Source organism: Herpailurus yagouaroundi, unplaced genomic scaffold (genome assembly GCF_014898765.1).
Source record: "Herpailurus yagouaroundi ecotype Mexico unplaced genomic scaffold, PumYag 162, whole genome shotgun sequence".
Classification (NCBI taxonomy): Eukaryota; Metazoa; Chordata; class Mammalia; order Carnivora; family Felidae; genus Herpailurus; species Herpailurus yagouaroundi.
Window position 1 is genome coordinate 75,205,462 of NW_024412403.1, and position 25,662 is coordinate 75,231,123.

General features: G+C 48.3%; 1 long non-coding RNA gene across 2 annotated transcripts; it reads left to right on the forward strand.

The window, feature by feature from the left end:
- Positions 1-2,699: 2,699 nt before the first annotated feature.
- On the forward strand, positions 2,700-25,348 carry LOC121036434 (uncharacterized). Of its 2 annotated transcripts, XR_005793353.1 has the most exons (4): positions 2,700-2,797; positions 20,658-20,803; positions 20,998-21,093; positions 24,984-25,348. It is a non-coding gene; the product is annotated as an uncharacterized LOC121036434 (long non-coding RNA). The 2 variants fall into 2 exon arrangements; XR_005793354.1 differs by lacking the exon at positions 20,998-21,093.
- Positions 25,349-25,662: the final 314 nt, after the last annotated feature.

Here is a 25,662-nt window from a genome sequence, read left to right on the forward strand (position 1 = left end):
TGCCTGTCTGTCCATCTCACTCATCCACATGCTACATGGGACACAGGGACGAGTGTTATTAACAAGGAGATTTGGAAACGCGTTGTGGGGCTCGGATGAAGGGAGACATCCCTTCGAGCAGAGGACATCAGTGAAGGCTTCACGGAGAGCTGGCATTTGAGCTGAGTTTGGAAGGATGGGCAAAGTGTGAAGAAAGATGTGTGAGCAAAGGCATGGAGATAGGAAAGTACGGTACTTGTCTTGGGGCACAATGACTAGGCCAGAAGGAAAGTCAAATGAGCAAGAAGATTGAAGAAACATTAACTCTGGGCATCAAGGCAATTAAAGAGGACTTTGGAATGAGCCCGTTTTACAGTAGAGAGAGCGGGACAGAAGGAAGTTAAGGAAGGTGGGAGGGGTGGGGAGATACTAGGCACTGACCAGCGAGTTTTGTTATGGGAAAGGGTGTGTGAATAAAATATAGAAAGGCAAAAGGAAACCATGTGTATTGTGTGAAGTTTTACAAGTGCCTCACATTCATTTTCTAAGAGTTCTACAAGGAACTCTTTATAAAACTTTGAAAAGTCAAGGAGACTTTACGCTCATAAGAGACTCATTAAGGAGTGGGAGGTAGGAGGGTGTGAAAGGAATTTCACTGTTTTTGTGTGAGACAAGAGCCTTTCCACCTTCCTGCACCTGGCCCTCTTATGCTATTTTTCTGAAACTGCAGACATGGAAGGTCGAGTGGGTGGAGTCCACTGCTGTGCCCTGAGCCAGAAGGTTCTGCAGCCCAGAAGCACCGTGTGCATGGAGGGCTGGAAGAGGAGCAGAGACCTGGGCTGGACTCCCGCCTCTGCTCCTCGTTAGGTGCATGACTCGGGAGAGTTGCACAATCTCTTTAAAACAGTATCATTAAAATGTTTGTAGTTAAGGATTAATTACAGTGAAATACGAAAAAAGAAAGAAACCCCAAACTTTAAGTCCCCAAACGTGCTGGCTCTTTCACAAAGTATCTCATTTTATCGCTGCTGTACCCACTGGGGTAGCCGTTAACTCCCCTATCTTTCAAATAAGAAAACGGAGACCAGAGAGTTTGAGTAATGTTCCCATGATCACACAGCAGGTTAAGCAGTGGCAGAGCCGTGTTCCAAACTCAACACACAAATTACTTAGCCATTTCTGTGCTTCGGTTATTGTAGAACTCTTGGACACAGGGATTCCTGACAGCCCTGGGCTATTAAATAATTAGCATATATCTCTATAACTGAGTTTGAGTAGAAGAGGGATGGAAGTTTCTGGAAAGGAGCTAGGGAAGTTCAGAGGAAAACAAAGAGGAGGTTTTTTTGTTTTTGTTTTTTTAATAAAAGACAAGTGGGAAGCAAAATAACATTCAAGTTCCTTAAATGGAGTCTTCAAAAATGTGGGAGGGAGCGCTGGGGCAGAGGAACGATGATGGGGCCAGGCCGAGGGGATGACGAGGCCAGCCGACCTCAGTGCCCTGTGGCTGCCCAGTACATAGTCTGCCCTGTGGCCAGGGGACCTAGTGACCAAAGTGGGAGGCAAAGCAAATAATGCTTTGTTGGTTTTGCTAAAAGAAAATAGGAGAAATACAGTTTCCTCCCTGACGCCCATGTGCTGAGCCAGCTGCCTCAGACCCCCCTTGCTGGACTGTGGTCCTCAGCTCCTAAGATACCTTGAGCGTTCAAGTGAAGAAACCCAGACTTTTTAGCTGTGGTGCCTTTTTTCTCTTCGTATAATCTACAAACAGTGACATGCTCAGATCTCAAGTGTTCTGTTTTGACCAATGCACATCAAGACCCAGAACATTTCTGTCCCCACTGAAAGTTGGCTCAGGGTCCTTCCCAGTTAATCCCCGCCTCCTCCAGCAACAGTGGTCGGATTTCTATGGGCATTGTTCGGTTTTGACTATTCTGGAATTTCACATAAATGCAATCGTACAGAATGTTCTTCTCATATTTGTCTTCTTTCACACAGCATTGTATTTTCGAGATTCATCCATATGGTCGCATGTCTCAGAAGATCATTCGTTTTTATCCATTAGCAGTATTCCATTATACGAAGGTAGTGTAGCTTATCTATCTGTTCTCTTGTGACGAACATCTGGGTCATTTCCAATTTTGGCCTACAATGAAAAAAGCTGGGGCGCCTGGGTGACTCAGTTGGGCGTCCTGACTTCGGCTCAGGTCACGATCTCACGGTTCGTGGGTTGGAGCCCCGCATCAGGCTCTGTGCTGACAGCTCGGAGCCTGGAGCCTGCTTCCGATTCTGTGTCTCCCTCCCTCTCTCTCTCTCTGCTCCTCCCCTGCTCACACTCTGTCTCCCGAAATAAACATTAATGAAAAAAGCTGTTGCAACCATTCATGTGTGAGACTTTTTGAAGACTTGTGTTTTCATTTCTCTTAGGTGAATCCTGGTGAGCAGAGCCACTAGGTCCCAGGAAGGATGGGCTGGTGTGTTGCAGTGGATTGGGACCCACTAGCAAGGGCTCATTTCTTCCCAACGTTGTTTCAGTCGTATCATATTGACAACCTGCAATCGGTCCCGGAGGCAATATTCATAGCAGCGAGATCGGCAAATGCCATAAATCGGGCTTGTTTTTCTTCTGGGGAGCCAGTCGTTAAACATTTACCAGTTTACCACTGGGTAGATGTATGTTTAACTTTTTAAGAAACTATCAGTTTTTTCAAAGTGGCTGTACCAGTTAGTATTTCTGCCAGTGATGTATGAGGGTTCCAATTAATTGTTCCACATCCTCTCCGAGATCTGATGGTGTCAGGTTTTACATTAAGCCCTTCTGGTAGGTGTGTGGTGAGACCTCGTTGTAGTTTTTGTGTTTTTGGATTTTCTTTTAGGTTTTTATTTATTTATGTTGAGACAGAGAAAGAGAGAATGAGCAGGGGAGAGGCAAAGAGAGAGGAGGACAGAGGATTTGAAGGGGGCTCTGTGCTGACAGCAGAGAGCTGAATGTGGGGCTCGAACGCATGAACCATGAGATTACGACCTGAGCTGAAGTTGGGCCTTTAACCGACTGAGCCACCCAGGGGCACCCCCTTCATTGTAGTTTTAATTTGCATTTCCCAGGTGGCTGATGATGTTGAAGGCTTTCACATGTGTTTATTGTGGTCATTTGTGGGTCTTCCGTAACGTGTCTGTGTAGCCTTTGGTCATTTAAAAAAAGTTGTATTGTTTGTCTTTTTATTATTGAGTGGCAGGAGTTCCTTATATATTCTGCATTTTAATTCCTCTGTCAGATTTATGTTTGGAGAATATTTTCTCCTCGTCTGTGGTTTGCCTGTTTATTTTCTTCAGGGTACAATTTTTTTATGAGCAGACACTTAAAACTTTGATATTATACAGTTTATCAATGTTTTATTTATGGCTCATATTTTCTGTGACCTCTCTGAGCTCTCCTGTCGTGTTTCCTCTGCCTGGAGTGGCCTTCCCTGTTGCCTCTGTCCGGAGAACCACTCATTCTTCATCCAACATAAAGGTCACCTCTTTAGGGAGCCTTTTCTAGACTTCCACTAGCATCATTCTCGACACTGTACTTAGTTCATACGTCTCTGATCGTGCTATGATGTAACTGTCTCTTTATGGGTCTTTCCAACCTAACCTGATCGGGAGGCCTCAGTGGGGACCGTGGGTCTTCTGGATTGTGTTCTCGTTGGTACCTTCTCTTTCTCCTTCTCTTCTGCTCTCAACCCCTCTCTCATTTTCCTCAGCACCCTGCTGGGGATCTGGCCCATAGTAGGCTCCCAGTGAATGCTAATTGATTGAGTGAATTAACTTGAAAGAACGCAGGACCTTGTGAATCTTCATGGTTGACCTCTTTGTCCTTTGGTTACCTTGTAATGGTCAAGAATATACTGGGGGTAGTTTATTTCACAGAACAAAAGTGAGTTGGAAAAATTCTACCAGGTTCTATCAAAGTTAGAGCTACTGAGAATCCTCAATAAGGATTCACGAGGATCAAGTGTGATTCTGCTGGGAAAAGGTTAAGGTTGGGCAGCTCTGTGTTCTCGTGTGTGTGTGTGTGTGTGTGTGTGTGTGTGTGTAGGTGGGGGAGCAGGTGTGTGCATGGACTCTAATCTGAACTGCATCTAATCTCTGAGGCGCAGTTAACAAAGCACTGGGCTGGTGGTTGGACAAACCTGGGATCAAGCACATTTATAGCTACGTGACCATAGGCAAGTGACTTCAGCTCTTTAACTCCCTATTTCTTTAGGTATAAACCAGGGGGCAATAACCAGCCCTCCCACAGGGTTGCTGTTGGAATGAAAGGAAACGTACCTAAGGCAGCTCTGGAAATAGTGAAGTTCCCAGAACAGTTCCTGTCCCCTAGGGTTTGGGCAGCTTCTGTGGAGAATGCTTGGTGGCTTCCTTGCTCTGTGGGTTTCTGGGTGCGTGAAAGCTCCCTGTGATCTCCAGCTTCAGCACTGTATCTGACTTAAGCAGCGAGACACAGTTCTAGAGCTGACAGAATTGGAGGGGCTGTGGGGGTCCACACAGAAGCCCAAGGGAAGCAGAATACAGGCGTGCCCACCATCCCACAGAAACCAAGGTCCACCCCAGGTTCTGAGGACCCGTTTTTGAGGCACTTTTTACTTGTCTTTTTTTGCATCTATGCCAGGGTCACCAGAGTGGGCTGATCAAGGCTTCCTTAGCCCATCAGTAAATAGGGGATTGTGGGAGGGGGTTCTTCTGGGCAGAGACTGGCAGCCCCCACCTTACAGACTCAGGGGTGCAGGACCGACTGGAGGGAGAGGGCCCCCACCCCCACATGCCTCTGGCAGTCTCCCTCCGCATCTAGAGGCAAGAGCAGCGCTGCCCTCAGCGAGCTCCTCCTCCCCAGTCCCATTTTCCCCCGTGCTGAACCCGGGGTGCCCATCACCCCCTCCCCTTTTCCTCTCGGTCTTCTGGAGCCTGGACGAGAGAGTGGGGGTCAGCCCGTGTGCGTGCCCGGAGATGCCCCCTTAGCGCTCCTTCCTTGCGTCGCTGTTCCGGGTCTTGAGCGCCGGGGCCAACCACGCCGGCCTGCACGGCGTCCGCGCCGGGTGCCCGGACGCCCGCCGCCCCGGGGAAGGAGCCGCGGCGGGTGGGAGTCGGAACCTGCGGGCGGCGGCTCGTCGCTGCCTTGACTCGCGGCCAGGCCTGGCGCGGCGGCGGCTGTGGAATGCGCGAGCGCCATGTGTCACCGCCCCGGACTGTGGGAAAACGCTGCTCCGCTCACCTCCCAGCAGCTGCCCCGCGCCCGCCCGGGCCGAGCGGGAAACAGGAGCCGCCCGCCGCCCAGGCCCCGCCGGCGTTTCCCAGCCGCCCGCCCCCGGGCCCCGGGAGCGCCCCGGGAGGGCCTTCCTACCCCCCCGCTCCCGGAGTGGCGAACGCTCCAGTCTCTTTCGGCCCCACCAGGCTAGCCTTGTAGCTAGCCAGCAGACTTCTAGACGCAGACCTCACTCCCAGGAGGGCCTGGGGAGCAGGCGGGGCGGCTGTGGCTTGAGGGGAAGGGGGGAGGCCCTCCCCGCTGCGGGTGTCTGACAGCGGTCGCACCTTTCTGGTCCCGACCAGGCGCCCCAGGGGTGGGGTCCGGTGGTCTGCGAGCTCTGAGCGGGAGGCCCCACTGTGCCTACCTTCCCCAAACCAGAAACAGCTTCCTCCTGGGCCAGGCAGATGATCTGCACCACCTTGCACAGCATGCCTTCACTTTCTGATGATCCACAGCTCCAGCCCAGCGCCTGGTTTAAGCAGGAGTCAGGTGCGGCCCAGAAATCCCCCGGACCGAGGCCTTCTAAGTCCAGCCTCGCTGGGGGACCTTTCCAAGGTCACCCCGCTGGGTAGCTCCGGAGTGACTTCTGACATATATTTATTTTTGAGAGACAAAGAGAGACAGAGCACGAGCAGGGGAGGGGCAGAGAGGGAGAGAGACAGAATCCAAAGCAGGCTCCAGGCTCTGAGCTGTCAGCACAGAGCCAGAAGTGGGGCCTGAACCCACCAACTGTGAGATCATTACCTGAGCCAAGTCAGATGCTCAACCGACTGAGCCACCCAGGCGCCCTACCCCTCTCCGCCCCAAGTAACTTCTAAAAGCCAAGTCTATTGCCCCTTCTGCCCCCCAACACCCCCCCTCCTACCCCCCAGGCATCATGCCCTTTCTCATTAGCCTGCTGCCCCTAATTGAGTTCCCTGCCCTAACTAGAGAAGTTGGGAGGGAGGCACATGGGGAGGGTGGTAAACCAGGAACCCCAGCAGCTTTGCCTCAACTCAGCCTCCTGCTGCCAGAGGTCCTACAGCTGTTACCTTGGTCCATATTCCCTGGGGTGCCCCACTCTACAGCCCTGTGACCCTGGTTAGTGAGACCTTCATGCATCTCAGCACTGGACAGGCATCTTTCCATGTCTGCAACTCCCTTTCACTTGTCCTTCAATGTCTTGTCCTGTGGTTAGGGTGCAACCCCTCTCCCTTGCCCTGGAACTTCTGAAACACTTGATTTCTGTTCCTTCTAAGGTATTCATAGCATGTACAGCTCATGATCTACATGTCTTCTGCGGTCTACAATTTCTTTTCTTTTCTTTCCTTTTCTTTCCTTCTCTTCTCTTCTCTTCTCTTCTCTTCTCTTCTCTTCTCTTTTCTTTTCTTTTTTTAAGCAGGCTCCATGCCCAACATGGGGCTTGAACTCATGACCCTGAGATCAAGAGTCATATGCTTTACCAAATTGAGCCAGCCAGGCACTACCCCCCCCCCTTTTTTTTAGTTTCTTTAAAAAAAATTTTTTTTTAAATGTTTATTACTTGAGAGAGAGAGAGACAGAGAGAGACAAAGAGCAAGCAGGGGAGGGGCAGAGAGAGAGGGAGACACAGAATTGGAAGCAGACTCCAGGCTCTGAGCTGCCAGCACAGAGCCTGACGCAGGGCTCGAACCCACAGACGACCAGATCATGACCTGAGCTGAAGTTGGTTGCTTAACCGACTGAGCCATCCAGGCGCCCCCTTTTTTTCAATTTCTTAAGGATAGAGACTATGGGGGTTCTGCTTATGGTATCTGTTCTTCGTTGGCTGAATAAACTAGCAAATGAATGCTTTTCAAGTGTAGTCTATCACGGGCTCATAATCTCATTGACCAGGTGTGTGACCTTGGGCAAGTTATTTACCCCCCCTTTTTTTCCTTACCCTCTTTAAAGCTCAATTTTCTCCCCCATAGAATGGATGTAAGTTCAACTGGTAGTGGGTCTGAAGTGACTTGTGTAGTGTGAGTGGTTGGCACACAGCAGGTGCTTTATATTTTTGGAATATACACACATATATATATAAGATATATAAATTATATACATACAAATAGAAAATATTTAGTGCATGGATACTTTTCAGTCTGCATGTAAAAATATGCACATAAATGACAAATATTTTCAGTGACTGCTCAATATGATACATCTGTCTCTTCATTAGCTAGCCTGGTGCTTGGAGAAAATTCCTTGTCATATTAGCGTGAATCATCTTTTGCATGCTTGCCCCTTCCAGTGCCCTACCATGGGCCATGGGGACAAAGCCAAACGTGGACACAGAGAAGTCAATGTCTGGGTGAGGTGACTGCCACGCAGGCATCCCACAGCTGCACCTAAAAGACTTCTGTCCCCACGGGACCACTGCCCCTTCCCCATCGGTGCATGACTTTTTACCAGCTAGGCACGTCTTGAGCATCTCCTGTGTGCCATGCTTTTTGTGGGGCCTTTGGATGGTACAGACCCTCACGTTCCTCCCTGCAAAGAGCTTTTTTCCTCATTGGAGGAGCAAAGTGGGCACACATAGGGGAAATTACTGAGTCAGCAAGATAGAGTGTTGTTAATTTAGTGCTATCATGTGAGGGGCAGGTGACAAGTGATAAAGGCTCTGAGGAAGGAGAGGGCAGTGATGGTGGGTATTATTAGTCAGCTGCGGCTGCCATAACAAAATACCATAGATGGGTGGCTTAAAGGACAGACACTGATTTTCTCACAGTTCTTTCTGGACGCTGGGAAGTCCAAGATCAAGGTCATTGTTCATTTGTCTCTTGGTGAGAGCCCTCTTCCTGGCTTACAGCCAGCTACCTTCTCCCAGTGTCCTCATATGGCCCTGGCGGGGGAGAGAGCGAAAGAGAGGGAGAGAGAGACAGCTCTCAAGTGTCTTTTCTTATAAGGACGCTAATGCTATGGGATTAGAGCCCTACCCTTACAACCTCATTTAACCTTAACTACTTCCTGAAAAGGCCTATCTCCAAGCACAGTTCACATTAAGGGAGTTCGGATGTCAGCATAGGAGGTTTTTTTTTGGGGGGGGGGGAGACACAATTCAGTCTATAGCATTGGGGTAAGGGTGACTCAGTCTAGAAAGAGACCTCTTTAGGGGCGCCTGGGTGGCTCAGTTGGTTGAGAGACCGACTTTGGCTCAGGTCATGATCTCATGGTTTGTGAGTTCGAGCCCCGCGTCGGGCTCTGTGCTGACAGCTCAGAGCCTGGAGCCTGGTTCTGATTCTGTGTCTCCCTCTCTCTCTGCCCCTCCCTCACTCATGCTCTGCTCTGTCTCTCTCTGTCTCAGAAATAAATAAACATTAAAAAAAATTTTTTTTAGAAAGAGACCTCTTTGGGTAGGTGGACAAAAGGCATGCCTGGTGAAAGGAAGAGCCCGGGCACAGGTGCAGAGGCAGCGGGGATTGAGCAGTGAGGAGCCTAATGTAGCTTGGGTGGGAAGAAAGTTTGAGAAGCTTGGGGTATGGCCGGATTATGGAGGGTTTTGAAGGCTGAGTTTGTGCTTGGTGTGCCTGGAAATAGGAGCTGAAGAAGGTGTGGGAACGGAGGAGTAAACACTTGAAAAGCTTCTCGTGGGCATGAGATACAGGAAACCTCATCCTAGTTTTCACTAGGGCACTGAGGGCACAGAGGCTGAGAAAGGCCATGTGACCAGACTAAGGTCAACAGCAGGTCAGTGCTCAGATACGGTTGGCTGGCTCCAGGGGACACTTTCCATTGTCTATCTTGGCACTGGAGCACCAGGTAGGGAGAAGGGCCCCGGGGGGGTCCACATGCTGGGTGGCGACTGGTGACCAGAGGGAGAGAGCAGAGGTGGAGGCGGCTGGAGCCTGCAGCAGTGAGGTCAATTCCGCCCAGCTGGCAGGGGCAGGTGCAGCCTCCACGAACCCCTCTCAGCAGTGAAGAGTGGAGTCGAACTGATCTTGAGGAGTGAGGCGGGTCTGGAATGATGGGCGGCAAGAAACAAGGGCGTTTCTATGTGTTGGGATATTTCGGTTGCTGTCATCATAGTGGTTTGGGATGGCACCCTGCACCGTGCATTTCAGGGAATGCTTTAAATACTCTCACACACTTGGGGCGCCCGGGTGGCTCAGTCGGTGGAGCGTCCAACTTCGGCTCAGGTCATGATCTCAGAGTCGGTGGGTTCGAGCCCCGTGTTGGGCTCTGTGCTGACAGCTCAGAGCCCGGAGCCTGTTTCAGATTCTGTGTCTCCCTCTCTCTCTGCCCCTCCCCCTCTCATGCTCTGTCTCTTGAAAATAAATAAATGTTTAAAAAAAATTTTTTTTAAGTACTAGCACACTAAATCAGACCAACGTACCAACACATGACTGTACAGATAGAAACACCTGGAAGATACTACGTGTGTATGAGCAAGGTTTTTCTGATATGTCAAAATCCACGGCTCTGACTTCTAGGGAGATTAGCCATGTTCTAGATGAAGCAACTGAGGCTCAGAAAGAATAAAAGCAGCCTAAAGCCACACAGATAGTAAGTGGCAGAGCTGGTTGACCCCAAATCCCTCTGGCTCCATTATCAGTCCTCTCTCCACCCCCGTGACGCCAACACTGGGTCTGTTTGATGCTCGGATTATCAGGTATCCACGTGGTAACTATATTTTCCAAACCCCAAACAAGGACACATGGTCTGACAAGTGTGAAGGCGCTCACAGGGACAAGAGACTAGAATGTTTTAAATTAAGACCATCCCAGCAAATCCAGGACATCTGGTCATCATAGATATCTTGGGGCTGCCCACACCCTTGGCACGGGGCTGGCTTCTGCCATTTAATACCCTTTCCTATCCTGAACGCCCGAGATCTATTTTTTTCGGCTGGAGCATATGCCACAGACAAGTGAGAGATACTTAAAAAGATCAAACAGCTGGAGAGAGATCGCAAGGGACATTCTTTTTAGGGCTGGCTAAAAGGGGAGAGAGCAGGAGAGGGCAGGGCAGTGGCAGAGGGTGAGGGGACTAACTCCTAGGAGGCGTGAGGCGCTGGGAGCTGAGGGCAGATTAACCCTGGAGGATTTTCACCGCTGTCAGGAATGCTGCCCCACCTCCCCCTCTCCCAGCTCTTTCCTCATTTCTTCCCCTTGCTCTGCTTGAACTTTGGCCGCTCCCTTCCTGCCTCCCACTCACATCTGCAGCTATGCCTGCGGCACGTAAGGGAGAGGGCGGATGGCTTCTGTGCAGTGGAGACCATGTCCTAGGTACTGATACGCTTGTAGAGTCCGCTTCTGTGCAACCGGCCCAACAGTGGCGGGTTATTGTAGAGTTTCTACCCTTCTGTGTGGGGTTGTACTTGAGGCTGTTCTGTGAAGAATGGGGACACATGTGTTTTGTATTCAGGGGGAGCTGGGGTCAATGTCATGTTGATATTGTTAGGATAAAATGCCAGTCTTTGGAGCATTCATCTGGGGAGGCTAACAGCAGTGATTTGAGGTTTGTGTGTGTGAGGTTGTGTGTTTGTCTTATTTAAGAAATGAAACGTGAGGTGGCAGGTGGTGTGTGTATGTGTGTGTGTGTGTGTGTGTGTGTGTGTGTATAGAGAGAGAGAGAGAGAGGGAGAGAGAGATTAGGCATTTGCTAGAAAACACATGGTCATACAATGGTCGTAGAGTATTAGGGACGGGCTTCAGTGAATTTATAGCCCCTCCTGGTCACTTTATAGATGGGGATTCTAGAGTCTAGACAGAAAAAGTTACTTTTCCAGGGTCAATAGCTCGTCAGTGTTTGTACTGGGCATGGTCTCCAGGTCTTCTAGTCCAAGTTTAAGGCTTCCCCTTCCCCTCTCAGGCCACGTTCTGCCCCTGTCTTACACAAGCCCTAAGATAGGATTGAGGACGGGAGGGATGAAGGGGAGAGGAGATGTGATCTCTAGTGTCAGGGTGTCACAGACTAATTGGGAAGGTCATGGCCCAACTAGAGAACAGCTCCCAACTGTACTGGCTGGGATGTCTGATTCAGGGATACAGCCCAGGGGTCTGGAGAACTGAGTTACAGGTGTCGCCATCGGGGCTGGGGTGGTTGGGGAAGAAAAGGGAATGGCTGCAGGAGCCACACGGACAGCTGGCATGATGTAGCATTGCTTTCGGTGACACTTTTTGCTCCAACTCTTGTCTGGAGGTGGTTAGTTGAATTCAATTGTACCAGCCCTTTGATTTCCCTGAAAAGCCTATTAAATTTCAAGCTGATGGCTCCTAAGACTTCTCTGTAGAGAGTTAAATGTCTGTGACAGAGACAGAGGAGCTACTGGTTAATATCTACTTCTAAGTCAGCCCAATATGGTGAAGGAAAGCCATTAACTAAACGGTTGGCAAAGCTAATTTGTCATTCCAGTGTTTTAAGGTCTTGTGCTTTTAAAATATTCTTTCAGGGGGGTTCCTGGGTGGCTCAGTCGGTTGAGTGTCTGACTTTGGCTCAGGTCATGATCTCACGGTTTGTGGGCTCGAGCCCCAGGTCAAGCTCTGTGCTGACAGCTCAGAGCCTGGAGCCTACTTCGGATTCTGTGTCCCCCTCTCTCTGTGCCCCTCTTCCATTCATGCTCTGTCTCTCTCTCTCCCTCTTTCTATCAAAATAAATAAACTTTAAAAAGTTAAAATATTCTTTCAGGGGCACATGGGTGGCTTAGTCGCTTAAACGTCCGACTCTTGATTTCAGCTCAGGTCATGATCTCACAGTTTGTGGGCTCGAGCCCTGCATCAGACTATGCACTGACAGTGTGGAGCCTGCTTGGATTCTTTCCCTCTCTTTCTCTGCCCCTCACCCGCTTGTGCTTGCCCTCTCTCTCTCTCTCTCTCTCTCTCAAAAAGTAAACAAACTTCAACAACAACAACAGCAACATGATTCTTCCAAAGCATTTCAAAGGTACCTCTGTCTAGTTTCTCTTGGGGAGCACAAATTAGCAAGCAATACTTACCTGCCCACAGTAAGCTATCACTGAAGTTATTCATCTAGTTTTCCTTTTTATCTGGAAACCTGGTTGAGAGCCTCTGGAGGGCGGGGACCCTGACTCATTCATCTCTGCACCTCCATGGTGGCTCCCGTATACTCCTTCCTGCCCAGTATTGGCTCTGAGGGAACTTGTGTTGGACTAAACTGATGATCAAAGCTGGTGGCATGTTCGAAGTTACTCCCCGAAGCCTTGAGCTGTGAACAGCTGGATCTAACAGCTGTGAACCCATGGTCATACTAAAACTCACACGAATTTCCACTGTAAGCAATGTCACCTGATGGCGAGTGTCTTGAGGAAGGGAATGGAGTCTTACTTATCTTGGGATCTTTATACCTACCCCAGTGCCTGGTACAAAGTAAGAGCTCAACACATGTTTATTGGATTAGATAGAAATGAAACACATTTTCTTTATGAGACTCCTTGTGTCCCCAGACTCAGGCTACATATTACAAGTAAAAGAGATTGAAAAAGCATTTCCTCATTTGGAAGGGGGAACTGTTAGCTTCTTTTTCAAGGTCAGCAATTCTGATCTGATCCCTATAGTCCACACAAGAAGTGACAACTTCTCTGATACTTCAAAGTCTCTTTCTCTTACCTAGAGTGAAATTTTTTTTTTTAATTTTGATTTTTTAAAGTACAGACACATCTTTCATCCACGCAGGACAATGTATCTGGGTTGACAAGATGTGTTCTCAGTTTCCTCATTTAGGTAAGCTTTAATCAGTTCGTTCCTGCCTTGTTCCAGTCCTGAAATAATTTTTTTCTGACCCAGAGTTTATGACAGAAATTCACATGAGAGAACAACTCTGCCTCTTTCTGGGATTTTCATCTTTAGATCGTTAGTATAAGCACCCCACCACCACCCCATTCTTTGGATGATAACTTTATTTAAGAACATGATCTTGGGCTGCCCAATCATTCATGTGACTACTAACTGATCCCGATGAACTTTACTGGAATGTAAATACTGTAGCTGGAAGGCAAGATCAAAACCATTCCCTGTACAGAAATGTTAATCTTTCTATTGCCAAGGGGAAACACAGCAGTTTAACATGTAAGGCGATTTCACGCATTTTTACATTAAGTAGAATCTTGTGTCCATTTTGTATGGTTGACTTTGTTTACAAGTAATAGGTAAAGGTCAAAGGTCCGCAGAATTGCCTGATGTTCCTGTTTGAATGTCAGGCCTACCATAGATGTTTGGAGAAATCACTGTTCTGACCACCATATCAGCTAATATTATGTCACCAGAGATTGAAAGAACTACATTTCCAGTCGTGTGTGTGTGTGTGTGTGTGCGTGTGTGTGTGTGTGTGTGTGTATGTGTGTGTGTGTGTGTGTGTGTGTGTGTCATGTGGTGTGGTGGTGGACTGGCGAGTCTCATAGGTTCATGCAAAATAGCAAGAGAGAAGGTTAAGCTTAACGAACACGCTGTAACAGATCATTTTTAATGAAACAACCTCCCTAGATTTCCTCTGTATATTACGAAATCAGAAAGAGTGAATCTTTTTTGACTTACAAGAGTGTTTATACTTTCCCCGGTACTAATGTCTTTGGGTCACATTTAGATGGAACACTTGGGGAAGCTAGCCTCTCTGCAATCGATGCCAAATCGAGAGACTAATAGTACATAAAATAGCCTAGGGCCTTTCGGGATTCAGACGGCTCCAGGCTGTCCCCTAATCCAGACTTCCCTCCTTCAGATCAGATTTACCTAGAACCTTCTGGTTATTATAACACCCTTCTATCTCTACCTTCAAAGAAAAAAAAAACATAAAAAAGAATTCAAGTTACAGCAAGTTCATTTCTAAAGGCACAATAGGGATGGATGAAATTGAAGTACTTCATTAGGTTCGATCAATAGTCAATCCTGGCTACACGTTCACCTGGGGAACCTCAGAAAAACACTGAAGCTGGGGCCACTGTTCAGACCAATTAAATCAGAATCCCTGGGGGCGTGGCCTGAGCATCTGTATTGTTAAAGCCTCCTCCAGAAGATTCTAATGTGCAGCCAGTGCTGAGAACCCCAGAGTTACGGAATTGAAACCAGGGAATTAGGAAAGTAGTGATTAATATCATGCCAAGCCCAATAACAAGCTGAAGAGTCTGAGCTTTAAGTTTAGATTTTTTAAATGTCTATTTATTTTTGAAAGAGAGAGAGAGAGAGAGAGAGAGAGAGAGAGAGAGAAAGTGGGGGGAGGGGCAGAGAGAGAGAGAGAGGGAGACCCAGAATCCAAAACAGGCTCCAGGCTCCGCCGACCTGTCAGCACAGAGCCCAACTCGGGACTCGAACCCATGAACCTCGAGATCATGACCTGAGCTGAAGTCGGACGTGTAATAGACTGAGCCACCCAGGCGCCCCTGGAGCTTTTAATTTAGGACAAATCTCCGATGTCAGAGCTAGCTGGGACTGTAGGGATAACGTCTCATGTTAGAGAGGGTGACTGAGGCTCAGGGGCTTATTTAAGGTTGGATGGCAAGATAAAAACCGGTTCTAGAAATCAGGGCTTTTCCCTGAGTGCCTCTCCCCCTAAAAGTTATATTGAAAATGAAGAGAAAAGATCAATGCCTCTGTATGTGCCTAACCATCCATTTACTTAGAACGATTTAAACATGAAGTGGTTTTCAGTGGTGGAAACCGCACAGCTTTGCAGCTCTCAGACCTGAGCGTCAGGCATCTAAAGGTTTCATCACTTATTTCCTGTTGCGTGTTCCCCCCTGAGCCTGTCTTCTCTGTAAAATAGAAGTTAAGACTAACTACTTCCCAACATTATCCCAAGCCCGATGATGAGTCGGGCATGTGCTTTCTGCCATAGTATGTGCTCAATTAAATGGTAATTACAATTGTTAGCTGCGTTAAAAAAAAAACACCTTGGTTCTTTGCATGAAATATCGTAATCTTGCAAAGGCTGGCTTTGGTTTCCATCTATTGAAAACATAGATCCCAACTGAAGCCTTCTTATGAAGGAATGAATGGATATCCAATCTGTGTTTTCTTGTTTAGGACGGAAAATATGCAACCCAAGGGAAACACAGGTGGTTAAACGGTTCGGTGCCTCTATTTTTATCATAGGCAGTGGGCTCTAAGCATTCACATGCAAATATTTTAAGTAATACTAACTTCAGGAAGACTAACTTTTCAAGGTTATGAGGCTTCGGGTTTCCTAGGGCAAATTTAGGCGCTTCTCTTTCAGCTATTTATTGAAAAAAAGCTTCAGATCCAATACAGACGGAATTCCAAAACCATTGGGGTGGGGGTTGGGAGGAAGCTCACAATTAGCGTTGAAAAGAAGCATTTCTTTTCACCTAGGGTCTTTTTGTTTCTCATTGCATCCCTCTTGTGTTGCAAAACTTAAATATCTTCCTTGGGAGAGGGAAGCCAGCTCCTCGGTTGCTTGCTTGGGAAATGGAGATGGGGGACAGAGACTGGGCAGGTCCCTGGAGAAGGTGGCGCCCCCGCCCCGCGCGTCCCCCAGCCCTGCCCCCACCCCGCCCGGGCGGGCGTGTGCGGACGTGTCTCGGGCGTGACCTCGGAGCAGCTGCGCCACCGCTCAGCCCCGCGGCGGGAGAAACCCGAGCTCCCAACAAAACAGTTCCATCTTTGGCAAGCCCTCTGGTATTTAAGGCGCTGCCGGTGGGGAAAGATGCCGCGTGCCTGAGACGCTCTGGGAACTCACGAGCTTTGCTGCCCTGGTTTTACGTTTCTGAAGCGTCTGAACATCTGCAAGGGAACCTCCCGTGGGTGGCGGGGGGCCGGGGGCCGGGGGCCGGGGGGCGGGGCGAAAACAGAGAAGGCATCTTGGGAAGACTCGAGGGAGCCTGCTTCCTCGTCAGCGTTGGGGGAGGAGGGAGAGGGGCGGGGGGGGGGGCGGCGCCTGGAGGTTTCTTTGGCTCTTTCTTTTCTTTTTCCCTTTTCTGCAGGTATCTGTGGGGTCCCCGAGGGTCCCCAAGGACGAGATCTCCCTCCCCCAAAGCTGAGACAAGTTTTCCTAATGCTGAACTGCCTCCACCTGCATCAGGTCCCGGGGTGCAAAGCTCGAGTTGCCAGAAAAATGATGGATTCTCTTCCGGGAAGAAGTTTGAGGCCACATAAAGTAACTAACGTTGTTGGCTTACTCTGTGCTAAGCATTTTAATGCAGCGATTCATTTATTCCTCACAACAACCCTATGAATCTTGTGAAATAGGAATTCTTACCATCCCTGCTTTGTAACAGACCGCAGAAGGTGCGCAGAGAGGTTCAGCAACTTGCTCAGGGTCACCCAGCTGGTAAATGGTAGGGCCGGAGTTTAAATAATTGCCCCAGGGCCTGTGCTAGTAACAACCACTGTTCCCACCAGTTGAGAGATGCTGCTTCTAGAATGTCAACGAGGTGGAGCTCTGGAAAGTGTGGAAGTCAGGGCAAGTCAGGACCTTCCTAAATGTTCTGATTTGGTCAGAAAGAGCTGGGGACAAACGGGCTGGTGTATCCAGCCTCACTAGGAACCGTGTATGTGCTGGCTGTTTTGGACATGTGGTGGGTGGTTAACTCTGTCCTGTCACTCTCAGGGAGGGCTCCCTGGCAGTTGGGCTTACCAGAAAGGGATAGTGGCAGGAGGTGGGGATCGTAGTCGGTCTGCTACCGAGTGTGAGTCTGAAAGGAGAAGACAGAGGTTTGAGAGGACATGCCAGGGCCTCGCCTGAGAGTCAGGGAGTGGGGTCAGTCCCACCTTCACTGCCCCAGGAAGTATGCCAGGCACTTGCAGGCCTCCTGCTCCGAAGTCTGGAAGGCCAGTTCATTGATAGCAAGGTTGGCCAGACTGTCAAAGAGTGAGAAGCTGTGCCCCATCCGGGACATCCCTCTCCTGGTATGGAGGCATGGGGAGTGGAATGAGCCATTAGAGGTTGCTCCTGGGGAGAGGGCAATGAAAACGCCAAGGTTCTTGGACAATTTGGGGACTCGTTTCTCTGGGGGTGTGGAAAAGAGCTAAATGCACCACCTCCCCTGTGCACATGCTTTGCCAGGTTCACTTTGCACTGATTTAAATGTCTCTCTAGGCTAACCCTTGCTTGCGGGTTCCACTACCTTTGTGCAAACAGCCCCTACGGTGCCACTTTATGCCCAGCACATTTGCCTTCAGTCAGGCAGGAAGCGCCTTTTCCCCATGACCCCTACCCCTGGAACCTATCGATACAACGAGGGGCCTGACACTGGGCAACTTACAGGAGGTGCCTCCCCACCCACCATCAAAGGACCTTGATAAGGGCACAGAGCAGTCCTGGGGCTATACCTGGGTCCCCTGGACTGTATCTGGGCCTTCCCAGGCCAACCCACAGAGTACAGTACTCCTTCAGACGGACAAGCCAGCGTGGTGGGACATGCATCGCTTTTGTGTGTTCCTTTGTGGCTCCGCCGCTGACTTGCTGTGTGACCTTGGTCAAGTCACTTAACTTTCCTGTGCTTTCGTCTTGTCATCAGCAAAATGGTGATATGCTAATAACCACTTCAGAAGGTTGTTATAAGAATTAAAGTGAGTTCATGCATGCGAAATGTCTGGCACATGGTTAAGTGCTTAATAAATACGGGCTTCTGCTTTGACTGCAACTCTGATTCTCATGCAGCTCTAGGCAGCTTGCTTGACCTCTCTGGATCTCATTGTCCTCATGTGTAAGACTGGTATAATACTATCTGTTTTATTGGATTGTTGTGAGAATTAAACAGTGTTAATTACTATTGTAAAGTTTGCAGTAGATGACTATTCTTTATGTGCTGCTTTAGCCTAGTTTATCGGCCAGGGGATGGCTTGATTTTCAACTATGAAGAAGTTTCTCATTAAGAGCTTCAAACTAGTGACCATAGCCGGCGAGGGTGCTTGGACACTTTGCTTAACCTCAGCCACGTCCCTTTTCCCAGCTGTAAAATAGTATGATAATAACCACCCCCTAGGAATCTCAAGGATATTACAAGGGGAAAATACACAATAATATACAAAGCACTTTGAGCTCCTCTGAAGAGAGACGCACATAAATGGAAGGCGGTGTTCTAAGGTGGAGTAATCACGGGTTTCTCTCCCCTCTTTTTATTTAATTAGGAGAAAACTAGTCATTAAGAAGCCTGGTCTTGTTAAAACTGTGGCCTGGGAAATTGTTCTCTTGGCACCTCATCAGGACTTGTGACATGGCAAGTTTCTGCAAAATGTGGGCAGCAGGGGACCTTCCCGCAGGCTCAGTGACAGGTCTGCAGATTGTGAGGAATTTGCTGTCTGAGGGCCATGGCCTGAGGTGGCTGACGCAGAGCCGGCTTCCCGGTCTCCTGCTCCCCCAGGTCAGCAAGCAGACTGCCCAGCTCAGTCGCGTCACACCCCAGGGTGGCGGAGGGCGGGGGTGGGGTGGGGGTGGGGGCTGAAGCCACCTTATCTGCACGTTTCAGCTTGCCACAGACCGGGATCCAAGGTCTTCCACCATGGGTCCTCTTGGCTCCACTGGGGTGACCTCAGGGCTCTTGGAAGCACCTTCTGTTTGACCTTTTCTCTCTAACTCGGTACACGGATGAAGAAATCTGCCTACTCTCCTTCAAATGGGTCATAGGAGAGTAGGCGCTTGGGTCCTACATTTGCCCTGCACTGTGCCTCTCTTCCTGAAGCAGCCCCCCCCCCCCCCCCGCCCCTTGCTGGAAAGACTCCCTCCTCCCTGCAAGTCCCAAGCCACCCTTTCTCTTGGATTCTCCTGAAAGGCCGCCTCTGCCGGGAAGCCTTCCACAGTCTGTCCAGTCACTGTTGCCCTCTTCCCCTTCTAGACTCTATTCGGTGTGGTGTGGCTTTTGTGTTCGTCCCTGACTCTGGTAGAAGGAAGGGGAGGAAAGTGAGCTGGCGAGAGAAGGACGCCCAGCCAGATGTCACAGCCAGATTTACTAGCACAATGACTCGTGCTGTTTTCCCTGGCAGCATTGACAAAGACAGCAGGAGGTTTTCTGGAAAACCCTGAGATGGGCAGTTCTTTTAAAAAGTATGCATTATTTTAAACATGCAGAAAAGATAATGGGCACTCACGTATCCACCCCGCAGATTGCCAGATGTTAATGTGTCACCGCATTTGCCTTAAACATGTTCTTACACATGCTTTAAAAGAAGTGAAACTTTTAGAGATAGCCAAGGCCCTCCTTCTCCACTGGGTCGCCATTTTCCCTCCCTCCTTGGGGTCGCCACTGCCCTTCATCATTTCATAAGAGGCCCTTCACCTGCCTCTGCCGATGGATTTAGGTGACCAGTAAACTGCTGAATTGTAGTATGTAAAACGTGAACTCCTATCTGCATCCCTTCCTTGCACACATTACCGATACCCAGGAAATCCTCTTGACCCAGCCTTCCCCCAGTCTCCACTGCCACCATGGGTCCAAGCCATCGTTATCTCGCACCTGGACCATTTGTTCCCTACGACAGCCCTAGACATTTTAGAGTCTTAGTGGGATCATGTTACCCCTTTGCTCAAATCCCACTAATGGCTCCTGATGCAACTCAGAGTAAAAGTCGAAGCCCTTGTGGCCCACAAGGCCCCCTATGTGATATCTGCCCCCACTCCCCCGCCTCTCTGACCTCACCCCCACTGAGCCTGCTTCCCTCTCCCTCTCTCTGGTCCAGCCATGCCGTGTGGCTCACTTTTCCTCAGATGCACCAACCTGGCCTTGCCCTGGATTCTCTCTGGCCACTACGCTCTTTTTCCAGATACCCACCTGGTGGAACCTCTCAGGTTCTTCAGTTCGTTGCTAACATTTTACTTCCTAAAGGAGGACAACCTGAAACACCCTAGTTAAAAATGCAACCAATGGCGCGCCTGGGGGGCTCAGTCGGTTAAATGTCTGACTCTTGATTTCGGCTCAGGTCGTGACCTCACGGTTTGTGAGTTTCAGCCCCAGGTCGGGGCTCTGTGCCCAAGGAGACTGCTTGGGATTCTCTCTCTCCCTCTCTCTCTGCCCCTCCCACACATGCTTTCTCTTGCTTTCAAACTAAATAAATAAACAAACATTTTAAGAAAATCATAAACATAATAAAAACGCAACCTCTTCCCTGCCGATACTTCTCTTACCCTGTTGGAATTTCTCTTTGTCCATAGCACTCACTTGCTGGCAAATTGTATACTTACTTATTACATTTATTATGTATTCCCTATCTTTTCCTGCTAGAATGTAAGCTCCATGAGAGTAGAATTTTTGTCTGTTTTTGCTCACTGATGTTTCCTTAATCCCTGCAACAGTACCCAGCACGTACGTGCCCCATATTTGGTGGATGATTGAATGAATGAATGAATGAATGAATGAATATAAACTGTCTTCCTGGAGAGGGGTCAGAACTTTCATCAGATTTTCAAAAATGCCTGTGACACACAAAAAAAGGATAGGAACCACTGACATAGTAAATCATCAACAAGTTTACTGGAAATTTTTGCTTGCCAGGTAGACTGCCTAATGAAGCAGAAGGTCATGAGAAAGTCCTTTTCCTTCTCTGACTTGCGTCTCCCTGGAGAACTACTGCCGGTAGCTCCTGGGACCTCCTTCCCTAGGACTGGCACTGAGTGTCCCTGGATCCAGCCCCGAATGAGGTAGGGAGCCAGGGATGCCTTGATGGAGAGTGTGGGCAAGGGCTTTGGCAGTGGGCAGGTTCCAGAGAAGCCGTAACTTTCTTTACTCCTTCTGTGTCTGGGGGCAGAGGCTGGATGTGGCCAAAGCGTCCTGAGCTTCCTTGGGTGAGCTAGGCAAGATGCCCAGACCAACAGGAGTTCTTCCTGCCTTGTAGGCTCAAGTCTAGGCAAGGAGCAAGCTCAGGAAATCACGTAAGAGCCCCAACACGGGGAGACCAGACGTCTGCCTTTGATGCAGAGAGAGATAATAGGTGAGTGGGGGGAACCTGGAAAGCAAAAAGATACCAAAGGCCATCTGGAGGTGATAGTGGGAGTGAATTGGAGGTGAGTCAGCCAGCTCTCAGGGGAGTTAAAAGACAAGTGGGTAATTGTGGGTGCAGCCGGCGGGTCACACAGAGAAAATGAGGAACAAGTGGTTAATTGGGCCCACAAGCCCAGGATCCCGCCTGTAATTAGCAAATTGCAGGGCTTTGATATTTGCTTTGGTAACAACCTATGTAGTAAATTGCAGGGAGGAAAACTGCACCCCCAACCTGGGAGGTGACCCTGTGTCTGTATTCCCCAAACCACTGTCTCACAAACACTCGTAGGCAGTACACCCATGAGTGCAATCCCAGCATCGGGGTGAGGGGGCCTTGCACCTTTCTGAAGGCTGACAGCAGCCTGTGACACTTTCTGTGTTCCCCTTTACTCCTGGTTTAAGTTTTGGCCAACTCAGAGGTGGAGTTGAGGCCTCATTCCCTGGTATGGGCTCCCACCATTCACACACTGTTTCCAACGTTCTCTTGAGCCACACAGCCCCTACTGTAGAGTTCCTCTAGCCAGAGATATGACCTAGGAGTGGCTATGGGGAATTCCAATGTGAGTGTCATAGGATTGTCTGGGGAGAGACAAGAGAGCCCTGTTGCAGTGTTGTTGAAATCTGTCCATGAGGATGGCCTGTGCTGGTCCCTGATCAGAGATTGGCCTTCACAGATTTCATATCTGTGTTTATCTTTGCAAGCTTCTGAGACGTTCTAACCAGAGTGAAGACCAGAAGTATAGGAAAATTGCTTTGGGATTGTCATGGTAAAACCTTAGGAATTGCCACAGATGCAGAGAGACCGGTGAACACATACATGGAAAGAGTCCTATGCAAAAGTGTCAGGAGACCTGGGTTTGAGTTTGGATTCTCTACTCACTCTTTGTTGGGTCTTATCTAGTCACTTAAACACTTATACATCATCTTTGTCAGTTACTGGTCTGTTTTTATTGACTTATTTTTTCTCTTGGTTATGGGTGAACATTTTCTTGCTTCTTTATATGTCTAATAATTTTTTATTATGTGGTAGACATTGTGTAGCTATGTTGTTAAGCATTTGGACTTTGCTATCTTCTTTTAAAGGTGTTAGACTTTGTTTTGGCAGGCAGTTAATTTATTCAGGAAATAGTTTGATCCCTTTGAGTCCTGTCTTTAAGCTTTGTTATGGAGGGTCCAGAGTAACCGTCACTCGAAGAATAGTTCAGCCACTTTACTCAGGTGTAACTCCTCTAGGCTCTCCATTGAATGCCCCAGGTGTTGCCACAGACTCTCCACTTTGGTCGGTACACAACCATTTCCACACCTTGAGAGAGCTTTGGGTTGTTCAGCTTACCACTATTTTCTGGTCATTTCTTTTGCTTGGTCTTCTTGAATTTCACTTTATACACCCATGACCTAATACGCAGCAGACTCAAGAGGATATCTCTGCAGATTTGTGATGTTCTTTTCTGTGTATCTCTTCTCCTTTCTGGAATTGATCCTCAACTCCTAGCCACCTCAGTCTTCTCAAGTCTCTGGACTCTGTCTCCCCTGCTTAGCAAGGCTGCTAGACTATGCTTGTGATTTCCAGATGGAAATTGCCTCCCAGCATAAATCCAGAGTTACTTTAAGGCTCAGCTCATTGATCTTTTCTCTTGGGAATTACAGTTTTACACTGCTTATTTCCCAGTGTCTTAAAGTGGTTGTAATTCTATCAAGACTAGAAGTTGAAGTCTTCTCAAGTTAATAAAACTGCAGTTTCCCCGAAGTGTAGAAACAGAACATGCTGATATTTGCTTCGAAAGTTAGTTATGATAATTAAACTATGTAAGAGATCAGAAAGCATATATAATAATGCATAAAATAAGCAATGAAGCATAAAATAAGAACACTTAACCAATACTAGTTTCACCTTCTTTTTTCTTTGACATCAATAGTATAAATGGATTTAGCATTTTCATGAAATTGTAGAATTCTAGATCTGCAAGGGATTTGCTGCAAAAAGATGAGTTGGTCCAAATGCCCCATTTTACAGATGAACAGATAGAGGTTTAGTGAGGAGAAGTGATTTTTCCCAAGACCTTATGACCCGTTAGTAGAAGAAAGACTGGAACTCAGGTGTCCTAGCTTTGAGTCCATGGGGCATCCATTCATTCAGATCATTTATTGAATATTTACTAAGTTCAGAGCACTGAACTAACTGCTTTATTGCCTCTATATAATGTCCTGGTTTGCAGAAATGTTTAAGAATTGATTTGGGACCTTTATAGTAGATTCGGTAAATCAGCGTATGATTGTGGGCTTCTCAAGAGTGGATGGATCTGAATGGCGTTAACTGGAACAGCCTCCATTGTCTAATGCAAAATGCTTTGGACGTTCTAAATGCCTCCAGCATGTAGCTCCCTTGAGATATGCCGTTGTAGTGCTTCAGACATATGAACATGTTAGGTAATTACTGTAGCTTTATGGCTCCATCAACCGTGGTTATAGGGCAACTAAGGATTTGCTCTTCATTCAGCCATTCTAGAGACTCAATGCAGAAATGGATGAGAAAACTTTACAGAAAGTGATCAGGATGTTGCCAGATGTGAAAAAAAGAGCACCATATATGGTGTCAGGAGGCCTGCATCCTAGACCTAGACTTGTTACTTCTCTTTTCTGGGCCCTGATTTTCCTATCTATAAGTGAAGTGCAATAAACTGGGTGGCCTACAATGTGCATTCTAGCTTGGAGAGTCTTTATATCTGGAGCTCTATGCCGTGCTGTCCCTAGTCATACACATGATGTGGCTTAGGGGTGGTGGTGGGCAGGAGCTGAGTGTGGATGATGTGGAAAGGCATTCCAAACGAAAGGGGGAATGAGAATCGAGGTGATGAAATAGGGGTATGGCTAAAATGGAATTTGTGATCTGATCCACAGCTGGGATGTAGAGAGGAATTTGAGGACCCATGAGCAAGCGCCCTGGAACCCCTGTTTGAGAAACTCTGCATTAAAAGTTGAAAAGTGTCACTTGGTTTGTCCATCCAACATCAGAGATTGCCAACACAAGTGTAAATGATGCAGAGATTAAAAAAGAGAGGTATGGGGCGCCTGGGTGGCACAGTCGGTTAAGCGTCCGACTTCAGCCAGGTCACGATCTCGCGGTCCGTGAGTTCGAGCCCCGCGTCGGGCTCTGGGCTGATGGCTCAGAGCCTGGAGCCTGTTTCCGATTCTGTGTCTCCCTCTCTCTCTGCCCCTCCCCCATTCATGCTCTGTCTCTCTCTGTCCCAAAAATAAATAAACGTTTGAAAAAAAAAAAAATTAAAAAAAAAAAAAAAAAGAGAGGTAGGATTGATCAGAAGGTGGATATTCTCGCTGTCTTTCCTTAAGATCACCTCTTGGGGCCCCTGGGTGGCTCAGTCGGTTGAGCGTCCGACTTAGGCTCAGGTCATGATCTCACAGTTTGTGAGTTCGAGCCCTGCGTCGGGCTCTGTGCTGACAGCTCAGGGCCTGGAACCTGTTCAGATTCTGTGTCTCCCTCTCTCTCTGCCCCATCCCCACTCATGCTCTCTGTCTTAAAAATAAATAAAACATTAAAAAAAAATTAAATAAAAAAATCACCTCTGACACAAAAATAGAAAATTTCAAAATATTACATAGAACTCCTCTCTTCTCCGAGAACAATGCTCAGAGTTTTGTAGCCTCTGGTTTGCAAACCAGTGGTGAAAGGGCAGAGTGGTAGGTAATATAGGACATGCTGATTAGGAGGAGATTCTAGCCACTTTGAATACCCGGCTTCAGGATTGGAAATTATTCTGTAAGTTGTGAGAGTGATTGAAACTTCACGGGCAAAAGACTTCTCTGTTCAGCTCTGTGTTTCAGCTTTCTCTGGTTATGGCATGGAGGAGGGACTGGAGGGCGTAGAGACGGGACTGGCCGGGACACTGGCACAATAGCCAAGGTGACAAAGGATGAACGACAAAACAAGGAAGACCCTGACACAGGGCGAGTGATGGAAGGACTCTGAGAATGAAGAATAGTTGGGACCTGTCTGCTGACGGACCGGAGGTGAGGGAGGAGCCTGCATTGCTTCTGTGTGTTCACGCCACATAAGGGAGAGCATGGGGATTGCAGAGCCCCCCCTGAACCCCCCCCACCAAGCCTGAGCAGTGGTTCAAAGTCGTCAAATCTCAGTGTTCATTAAACTCATTTGGAATTTCTTCTATGGCAATAGAAGGATGAGTGCACGTGTTCCCTGGAGCTTTTGTAGGGACTGGTGGATTGGTATATATGAAAGCGCCTAGGATGTGTTAGCATGGGGTTCCCAGGTAATGTTAATTTCATCCATCCAGCTATTTATTCAAATCCATGCAAATTTGGAAGGAAATAATTAGTCCCTTCAGGACCGTGTCAAACATTTCAAATTCATTTCGGGTGAAGAGATGACGGCTGAGGTGTCTCTGTGGGGTCAGCCCACTCCTGGTCACTGGGCTGGGCCACAGTTCAAGGCCCGAAGCTTGTTTCTGGCAGCATCAGGTCCCTTTCTTTCCCTTCCTTTCAT